At 46.3% G+C, this 10,536-nt stretch overlaps 1 long non-coding RNA gene across 1 annotated transcript; it reads right to left on the bottom strand.

The window, feature by feature from the left end:
- Nucleotides 1–327: 327 nt before the first annotated feature.
- On the bottom strand, nt 328–3,921 carry LOC146200290 (uncharacterized). The gene is made up of 3 exons (XR_014704813.1): nt 3,830–3,921; nt 3,215–3,241; nt 328–447 (listed from the first exon to the last, which is right to left on the bottom strand). It is a non-coding gene; the product is annotated as an uncharacterized LOC146200290 (long non-coding RNA).
- Nucleotides 3,922–10,536: the final 6,615 nt, after the last annotated feature.

A 10,536-nucleotide genomic window follows, 5' to 3' on the forward strand; every position in this document is an offset into this window, starting at 1 on the left:
GGGACAATTGAGGAACACCAATTGAGGAACAGCCTTGCTTAAGTAGGTATCGTTGTTGCGAATTTCGTATTCAGCCTGCTATTTAGACTAACGGTTTATGCACAAATGAACTGTCCCTCGGCTTCAACACTCACTTCTCGTGATGCTCTTGGGCTGCTGCACAAACAGCAGGTGGCATCACTGGGCGGTAAGGTCAGTCTTTAACCTAAACTTGTTCTAATCTGCGTTCCTGTGTACGGCAGCCAGCCCTACACAGCTTTGGCACTGGTCACAGGTATTTCTGAAGGAAATCTCAGACCGCTGTAACTGATGCTTTTATTCCATCATGTTCGCGAAAGTAATTGCTGGACCAGGATGGAGCGTTATGCCCGTCGCCTGTCATTGACAACCAATTTAACTTTGCTTGCACTCCGCGTAGGCCTTATTGATAGCCTCCGCTTGATCAGCCTGAAAGTAGAAATCAAATGGATGTATGAGTTTTACAAACGCATTTCGGCGGATAGGCTCCAAGTTTTTACGAGTCTTTAAAACATGAAGTCTAATAATGTGCGACATTTCATTTATACTACATCCATCGTCACGTGTGCATACGCCGCCCGCTTTTACCATTCATTATGGGAGAGGTCCGCTAATTCGGTCCATGCTGTGGTGTTCTGATTTAAAAGAATCAACGGAAGGCGCTCGCGTCGACTTGTGCGATGCCAGTGCACTTTAATGAAGCCAAGTGGCAGCAATTTCTCGTGACTGCACAATGCCGTTGCTCATACCTCATCCAGGTTTCGGAAATAGTAATCTACGTGAAGGACCGTGATCAACAGCGCCTTTCTTTTTTTTTTTCTTTTTTTTGCGCTTCCACTTGGCCGCCGGACCTTGCTCGACGGAGCTAGGTTTGAAGCGTTTTGTTTTCTTTCTTTTTTTTTGCCCCCTTACGCCGACATTGATAGCACTTCGAATTCGCCTGAAATGCGGAGTTCTATTCTCCTTGTTCTTTTTCAGCTGACCAGCATTTTCAAGATGCGACATAAGCTGCGCTTCATTTGGCCCGGGAGGACCCGCTTCCCAGAATCATTGCAGTAAGGCTTCTTTGGCGGTGCCTCTGGTGCACCGTTTCGAAAATACGCGACTGTTCACGGCGTCGCGAAGACGCCTCAGCCACGCTGCTTCCGGCCCGAAAAACTGGAACAGTGCCTTAGAACGCCTTGCAGTAGAACTTTCTCGATGGCCGCAATGCTTTTAATGGAGCTGTAACACGCGAAAGAGGTATGAGCGACATTTTGTCTGTAGAGTGCCTTTCCCAAGCATGCTCTTTTTTTTTTTCTTGAAACCTATCAGGATAGCGTTATTTGATGCATGAAGTGAGTGTTTGTTTTGACCAGGATAAGGACCGTACGCAACGTTTGGTGCTCTGTGAGATGTATACGAATCCATGACACGCCGCTTTCTTCGCCAAAGCATGGAGAGGTTGTAGCTTTCAAGGCATAAATAATGCCTTTTTTTCGCCTATCCTGTAGAGGCCATTACGCCTTCGTTCATATCCGCCTGATCACCGTCACACGCGCTTTGCAAGTCTATCAGCCAACACCCACAATGCTGACAACTACTGTTGCGCAGAAGCTGAACAGTTGTACATATTTTGTGTTCGTATTTGTTTACATTCTATAATAGTCCTACTATATGGGTACCATTGTGAGAATTCACGCCGTGTACTACGCCGGCGAACTAACCAACCGCTTTTTCTTGTGTGCGGTTGTTCTTTTCTTATATCTTTCTATAGACATGAGCATCCGGCCGTCAAGGCCAGCTTCCGCGGCCGCTTTTAAATGGAGGTGAAAAGCTAGGCGCCCGTGTGCTGTGCGATGTCGGTGCACGTTTGGGACCCCAGATAGTCGAAATCTCCGGAGTCCTTCTACACGGCGTCTTTCATAGCCAGAGTCGTTTTGGGACATTAAACCCCAAAACCAAACCAAACCAAACCTAAAACTACAGAGCCGTTTTATTCTTTGTCCTCGCGGCAGGCACCTAGCAGGTGTTGAATAAGACAGGAATGTTTTCGAGCCGACTAACACAGCGCAACGTCGATGTCTTCACGTCGGCAGTAGGAATGCTAATTTGTATATAGAGTAATGTTGTAAACGGAAAGAGAAACCAAAACGAAAATGATATAAAGTGCAAGGTATAACGAAGTTTTCAGCGTGCACCGAATAAGAACTTGTGAAATCGGTTCTCTTTTTTTATGTTTTTTTTTTTGCATCTGTACAGCGACATGAACAAAGAGTTATTGATGCCGGTATCACTTAACCGGTGCTACGCTCTACTGTAATCATTGTTATATCGTGAGCAAAATTTCTTGTTTTTGAGGCTTTGGAGCCCATCCTTGACGAAATAATAAACCCGCTGTTCAGTACTTTCGCGCAGCAAAAATCTGCCGCCGAGCAAGTGCGTTTTGCGCTTTAAGCAAACCCATTAAGCTTCCGAGGGGATACGCGTTTCATCATATTTTCTATTACTTTGCGTTGCTGTTTTCATTGCACTCATTTCTCACTAAGAATAAATGACTACTTGGCGCAATTATTTGCTTTCGATGAAGCAGAAAAGTAGCACAAATAAATTCATGAATAAAACGGCTGTTCATGCCTAATTATACCATACGACGATTTCATGCCTCGGTGCACTCCCGCATATTTTAACGCATGTTTCCCGAAAGCATGCCAACATTGCTGCAGCTTTAAAAACATCGAACGATATGAGATCTGACACGAAAATTGCAAGAGCTTCCCTGAAGGAACCACTCATTTTTTCTTTTTTGCTTTCCTGGTTAAACTCTCTGCCTTCTCTCTCTTTCTCTCTCTCTCTCTCTCTCTCTCTTGTGGAGCGCACGGTCCGCTTTCTCAGATTAAGTCCGGTATACTTAGCAAGGAAGATTCGACTAACGGGATCTGTTAGAAGAATTTCCAAACCTGTGTTTACGTGGTCGTGTTGTGTAAGCTGCAAAGTGTGGGTTAGCAATGTCCTCCTCCCCCCCCCCCTCCCACCATTTTCACATTTTTGTCGATCTATATCTGCCATAGAAGAGGCTTGTACATGGCGCAATTGTATGTAAAGTTATTTTTGACGCGCGGAACGGAAGGTAGACCGCAAGCAAATGCAGCTACTGCTTAAACGCAGCACTGTGAACGCGCGCAAAAGACAAAAGCTTAGGTGAAAATGTACTTACACTGGCAAGTCTATTGACCGTCTCATCCTGTAAAAAAGAAAGAAAATATCATCACCAGAGCACTTATAGAATGGTTTTAGTTCTAAAACGTTAAAATTGTTACGGCTCTTGCTCGCTGCCCAAAATCTGGCGCCGCCGGTGTGGTTCACAGAAGATTCCGGGCGCCAAGCGGCGAAAGAAATATTCACCGCAGCTTTTTCCTAATCGTTACTTCATTATGTCCCCTCAACTCATCTTAGAGAATCAAGGCCTTGTCGTCGGTCTCTGAAAGTCCAGTGCCGACCATCCATGTTAAAAGCTGCGCTTCTGTACACCTACAGGCACATTTCAGCCTAGCGCTTGCGGCTCAAGACCTTCAAAAACATAAGCGGAACCCATCGACAAACATTTCCTCTGCTCGATGCCGTAAACTCATTCTGTCACTAGAGACTCCTTTCGTGCTAAGTCATGGTATTTCGGATATATTTCCTAACTACCTGTGTAAACGTAATTTTTGTACAGACTCCCGTACTCACATCAAAAGCAACATGCACTGTGTTTCGTGAGACCTCCGAGTTGAGAAGAGTTCCCCAACCAAGGGAGCCATACTCCTAAGAAACAAAACAGTTTACTTACCAAGTCGACGTTGTCCTCGCACAGATTCTTAATAACTTCAACAATGTTGTCACCGTGCTCGTTGATAAAATCCTTCACCTCTGCTTTAATCTGCATAAAAAATAATGATTTAGAAATCTTAGACACATTTGAAGGAATGCAGTTATACCCTGCATTCTGCGTCCTCAGTCAGTTTTGAATGCGCTGGTACAAAAAAAAACAAAAGTCGACTGATTATGAACCGTACCTCGGAACTGACGTGGTCTCCAATGCAGTTAACCAGTGCCGAAATCTGGTCATCACTCAAGGCTGGAAAGCATAAAATAATGCTGTATATTTCTGGTTCATGACATCGTATTATGTCATCACTCTACTGCAGTGAATTTTTTGCACCTATGACCTATTTACTCCTGCGATTCACAGCAGCCAGTGCGTGTGCGTGTGCGGGTGCGAGTGTGTGTGTGTGTGTGTGTGTGTGTGTGTGTGTGTGTGTGTGTGTGTGTGTGTGTGTGTGTGTGTGTGTGTGTGTGTGTGTGTGTGTGTGTGTGTGTGTGTGTGTGTGTGTGTGTGTGTGTGTGTGTGTGTGTGTGTGTGTGTGTGTGTGTGTGTGTGTGTGTGTGTGTGTGTGTGTGTGTGTGTGTGTGTGTGTGTGTGTGTGTGTGTGTGTGTGTGTGTGTGTGTGTGTGTGTGTGTGTGTGTGTGTGTGTGTGTGTGTGTGTGTGTGTGTGTGTGTGTGTGTGTGTGTGTGTGTGTGTGTGTGTGTGTGTGTGTGTGTGTGTGTGTGTGTGTGTGTGTGTGTGTGTGTGTGTGTGTGTGTGTGTGTGTGTGTGTGTGTGTGTGTGTGTGTGTGTGTGTGTGTGTGTGTGTGTGTGTGTGTGTGTGTGTGTGTGTGTGTGTGTGTGTGTGTGTGTGTGTGTGTGCGGGCGGGCGGGCGGGCGGGCGGGCGTGCTGGCGTGCGTGCATGCGCGCGCGCGCGAAACGCTCAGCGAACATAACACAAAATGACTTGTACTAAATCAGCTTTAGGCTCAAATCTCGCTTGCAGACCCTGAGAAGGATTAAAGACGTCTGAGGGTCTGTGAAATGTCTGAAGAGTCTGTGTAAATTGGAGGTAAAAGCATAAACACGTTAAGGCCAGTCGATAAGCTGTCTAAAGGTAACCAGAAATATTTTATCAACATCTGCGCAAATAGGTTTGGTTTGGTTTGTGGGGCTTAAAGTCCCAAAACGACTCAGGCACTGAGACGCCGTAGTGGAGGGCTCCGGACATTTCGACCTACTGGGGTTCTTTAACACTCACTGACATCGCACAGCACACGGGTGCCTTGCTTTTCGCCCCTATCGAAAAGCGGCCGCCGAGACAGGGATTCGATCCCGCGTCTTTGCAAATAGATGCTTGGCTTGTAAGAAGAATGACTATATAAAAATGCAGGTCACCCACGTGCTCTCTTAAAACAGTGTCTGTGTCCCTGAAATAGGCGAGGAAAGAAGCAGGATTGAGCAGTATTTTTCGAATGTTCGAATGCATATGGGCGTCTCCAGTATTCACTTTACATGGATGCAGGAAAAGGGTGATTTATTTCGTGACCCTCTTTTACCCGTTAACTGTTCGGAGGCACAAAAATGATGTCCTTTTACTAACTGTTCCCAACTGCCTAAGTGTAATGCCGTCGTGACCTTGTTCGGAGGGCCTGTTGAATGGTGCTCACAAATAGTATTATTCTTTGCACACAAATGAAAAGGTGTCAATATTTCACATTTGTATGAAATTTCTGATATGATGTACCACTATTTCTGATATGATGTACCGGCACATTACGTTCCTGGATACCTAAGTAAGTTTACGAGCTTCAAACTGCTTAATGGAAGCATAAATTACGCAGTGTTCTGCAACTTTATCGGAACCATTTTAAAAAATTCTGCCCCTACAGGAAGATTATTTGCACTGAAAGTGAGCACAATTCTTCCGCGTTGTTCCTTTTGTAGCGTAGCAATTCTTACAGCTGTGATTGCATGGTTTGACCCCGCATGATGAGAAAGCAGAACCATGTGCGACGAGACTGAAGGAGCAAACGATGCGAACGCTAATTTTTCGGCGAATGAGACCAGTGACATATTTTGGCATCATTACGAAAACGTGAACCGTTTTGAACCATGCCGCTTTTTTCCGTGACGGCAGATGGCGCCACAGCTGCCTTGTACCGGAAACATGGCATTGGCGTCTTTTACTTCGCAATATCGTCGCAGACGTGTCTGGTTTTGAGCGGCCAAATCATGAACGGCCAAACCAGGCAAACACCATTCGAGTGAATACAAAGTCTCTCTACTATAGCAGTAGCTGGTCTTCGTGTGCACACGGAACTCCCTTATAGTTTCAGAAATTATTTTATTACTTACTGGTCAGTTTTTGTACTGTATAAAATTCATATGAACTACTATGTTTATCACTCGAAATCGTAGTTGTTTCCCGAAGAGGTCAGGTGAGGTTTCTTTTGGGGGAAATCGCTGTCCCGATGGAATGAACTGCATTCACGGTATTTCAGACGCTGGAAGGCTAAGGAACTAGCTATTTGATAAACTTTTCTTAAATATTATAGTCGCGAAGAACATAATCCGCAGTCATATGCTGTTTGGACACTGGGACCGCATCATCGTTCACTCCTCGATTTCATTGCATCAGCCAGCCTTTTTTTATTTATTTGACAACACCCTTCATCCATCATAACATTCCTTTTATGCCCTGAGGCAATAAACTTCGCAAAAAAAAGAAAAGACAAAAAAAAAACCGGCGAAAATGGGATGCGCCGCTAGGCAAAGAAATTCATGAACTCTCCCGGAGCAGTTGCTCATAAATTTCGGGTCGATTCCGCTGTGCGCCTAAACATTGGTTCAGCGTTTCATCGGCAAGCATAAGGCCAGCAAGAGTAAACCTAAGAGCAGGATTCAATTTTAGCAACCGTAGAAATCAATTGCAAATGTGAGCTTACCGCAGAGCTCGTTGACGGCGAAGGCCTCAGCGATGATCAGTGCGAACACAAGCAGAACCTTCATTTTTAACGAGCGCAATTGTGCGACGATGCAAGAGAGATGGACTCCAGGAGCTAGGTGACTAAAAAGCACTTCCCTGCCAGCTTTTATATCTACATGTTCCGTAGCCAGCTGGCCTTGGCTATAACAAAAAACCCCCTGCCCCATCACAACGCCTATCGTCAGTGTTATTTCGCAATATTTTGTAATATTTAGTCCGCTGTGCGTCTTCCCAATAATCTGTCAACGCTCGTACATCCTTGTGTTAAAATTCCTAGGCGGAAGTCGTAACTAAACTTGACTACGTTACTCTTCCCGAAGGAGCTACAGTGCTGTGTAGTAGAACCTTTTATCGTAGCGACTACAACTGTTGCTATTTTTTGTCATAGACCAATTTGGCTCATCCATCCAGGCTATTTTTCTTACGTGACGCTCTTGTTCCACCTTTTTACTTCCGTCTCATTCCACCTGAGAGGCGCATACAGCATGTGTACATTCCTTGCCAGTTGCACATCTTCCCGTCCCCAACGCCAATCCCGTCCCTCAACGCTGGCATACTGCTCCACGTGACTTCGCATGCTGCATTAGGCAAGAGCATTACACGTCGCTGCTCCCCGCTATCCCTTCTGCTGTATATTTGTAATCTGCGCGCTGGAAAGCATTAGTTTTGGTTTCCCAAGCGCTTACAAAGGCTGCAGGTGACAGTTCACGGACGAAAAGAAAGTAATGCACTTACGTACGCAAAAAAAAAAGAACGAGCACATGTGGCATCGCGCTGACGTCAAACTTTGATTGCTTAGTTCGTCCGATTTGGCTGAGAGCCAACGTATTCTGAAAGCTGATGACAACGCCATTTGCAACTGTCTTTTTTGATGACATTATGTTGCACTCCAAAAATCGGTCGAGCGTTTCTGGTCAGCGATACGATGCCAAATAGAAGACTGCTGTGAAGAGGGCCACGATATTGCCATGACGTCACTACGAACTAGCCCAACTTGAAATTTTAATGTAGACACTGAGGCACATCTTCTTCTATGCTCCACGCAGAATCGTATCGAATGAAGGCTCGAACGTAGCAGGGGCATTAAAGAGATTGAAAGGTATGACAATTATATTCAGAGGTCTTCAGCGGTGACATATGCGATTTTAGGGCGATCTTCCGCAGCTATGGGCTCCTGCTAGTATCCGAATTGTAAATCTAGCGAAGAGTTCAACTCCTTGTAAGCATATACCCGCGATACATTAGTGGTGCGGGAGAGATCCCACTTAGGATCTCAATATATTCTGTCCTTGTAAGCAGCTCATGCATCATCGATACGCGGAATGGTAGACGTCTTTCCCCGTGGTTTTATATCTAGAATGGCGACGGTATTCGACGCAGAAACGAGTAGAACCGTCTTTCTTCATCACCAGAACAACAGGGTTTAACAACTGCCTGTTAAAAGAACCACTGCCCGTTTGCATAGTGTGAATTTGGGCTTCAATACCGGCGCTCGGGGGTCGACACATGTTGAGGGCGTTGACGCAGAGGTACATAGAAGCTAGCGTCAGTAGTGTGTTGGGCGACTCTTAATGAGGGTCAAAGCGGACTGGCGAGAGCCGAATGAACAACAGAACTGATGAAGCAGTGCGAGAAGTTTAGGGCATTCAGGCCCAGAAAGACTGGCATCGATTAAGTGGAGGACTGGTCCGTCGAAAAAACAGGCCGTGTGAGGGCAGCCAAGACAGCGGGCTGCGAAGCGGTCGTTACGTCACTAGTGAGAATGTAATGGAGGAGAGAAATCCATAGCCCGGTGAGGCCAGCTGATATATAAAGTACGGCGTAAGGCAGGGGACGACTTTTGTGGCTTAGAAAGACGGGCAACTATATGAAACGTACATCGGTATGGCGGGCAAAAGCACAAGGGGTGGGCACAATAACGAAGAAGCACGCAGGAAGGTCAGTATCATCAGCAACGACAATTTTTTGAAAAGGAACGTCTGGCGATGTGTAGTGCGGTATTTTTTTGTTCATTTCAAATCCACTGCTAACGTGCCTACACCTCGTAGTGTGTAACCTTGCTTAAGGTCGCATTACTACTGCAGAGGCTCTTTATTTTTCTTTACTTTTGCATGCCTCAGCATAGAATATGTATAATAATGCAACAACCGGCAATTCTTTTTCTGATCCTGTAGTCGTCATTTTTACTTATGTGTATGATACTGTCACGTGGTGGTAACCAGGGTCGATGACACAAATGCATACACAGGCTTGATGGTACGGAAATTAGCTCTTTATTGGGTTGACTTAATTGCGCCCGCAAAAGAACTAAGCAACTCGGCGGCGGCGATACACAAACGTGCTCGTCGATCGTCGAACAAAGAATGCCCGTCACACTCACTCGTCAACGCTCAATTTAAAGGCTGCCCAGAACAATCTAGATAACGTCGCAGACAGCTACCAGCACGGGCTGGAACATTGTGGAAAGACACCCGAGTGGTCGGAACCTTCGAGACAGATCTGATAAACAACAAAACTGATAAAGGTGTGACTTGCGACATGGAGCATTAACTAGCAAAGATTACGGAACTGATACGCGGTCCAGAATCAGAGTGATAAGCCTGTATTCCGGCGGCTGTTAAAAAAACAACAAATACAGTTTTGAAGGTTCGCGGCATTACTCCCCCCTAAAAAAAACATCGCCTCGATGTTCCAAAACAAAGAAACTTAAACATAAACACTGCAAAGTTTAAACACCACAGATTATTTAACGCGCGTAACATGGCTTCAGTCGTACAACATGTACAATTTCTGGCCGTGCGCGTCGCCGTTGTGATGCTGACGTTTCGTCGGGAATGACTTCAAAGTCCAGTGGTCCGACTCGGCGAATGATTTTGTATGGACCAAAGTATCGACGCAACAGCTTTTCACTTAATCCGCGACGGCGAATTGGTGTCCAAACCCACACTTGGTCTCCTCGATTGTACTCTGCGTGGCGTCGTCGTAAATTGTATCGTCGGCTGTCGGTGCGCTGTTGGTCTTTAATACGCAGGCGTGCGAGTCGTCGGGCTTCCTCTGCACGCTGCAGGTAGGCGGCGACGTCAAGGTTGTCCTCGCTGGTTACGTGCGGCAGCATCACGTCGAGCGTCGTCGTGGGCTCCCGGCCGCGCACAAACTTAAACGAGGTAGCTCTCGTCGTCCCCTGAACTGCCGTGTTATACGCGAAGATCACGTAAGGCAAGATGGCGTCCCAGGTCTTGTGTTCAGCGTCGACGTACATGGCGATCATGTCCGCGATAGTTTTATTCAGGCGCTCCGTAAGTTCATTGGTCTGGGGATGGTACGCAGTTGTTCGTCGATGGCTTGTATGACTGTATTCCAGGATGGCTTGCGTCACCTCTGCCGTAAACGCCGTTCCTCTGTCCGTGATGAGCACTTCAGGGGCGCCATGTCGCAAGAGAATTTGTTCGACAAAAAATTTTGCGACTTCTGCCGCGGTACCATTTGGTAATGCTCTTGCTTCGGCGTAACGGGTAAGGTAGTCAGTGGCCACGACGATCCACTTGTTACCAATAGACGAAGATGGAAAGGGGCCGAGAAGATCCATCCCAATTTATTGAAAGGGCAGGATTTGGAGCGGAATCGGGTTTAGTAGCCCTGCAGGTCTGATCGGCGGCGTCTTGCGTCGTTGGCACTCACGACACGTCTCCACGTAGTGGGC

Source organism: Amblyomma maculatum, chromosome 2 (assembly GCF_055883805.1).
Source record: "Amblyomma maculatum isolate TAMU_Amacu chromosome 2, ASM5588380v1, whole genome shotgun sequence".
In the NCBI taxonomy this organism is placed as follows: Eukaryota; Metazoa; Arthropoda; class Arachnida; order Ixodida; family Ixodidae; genus Amblyomma; species Amblyomma maculatum.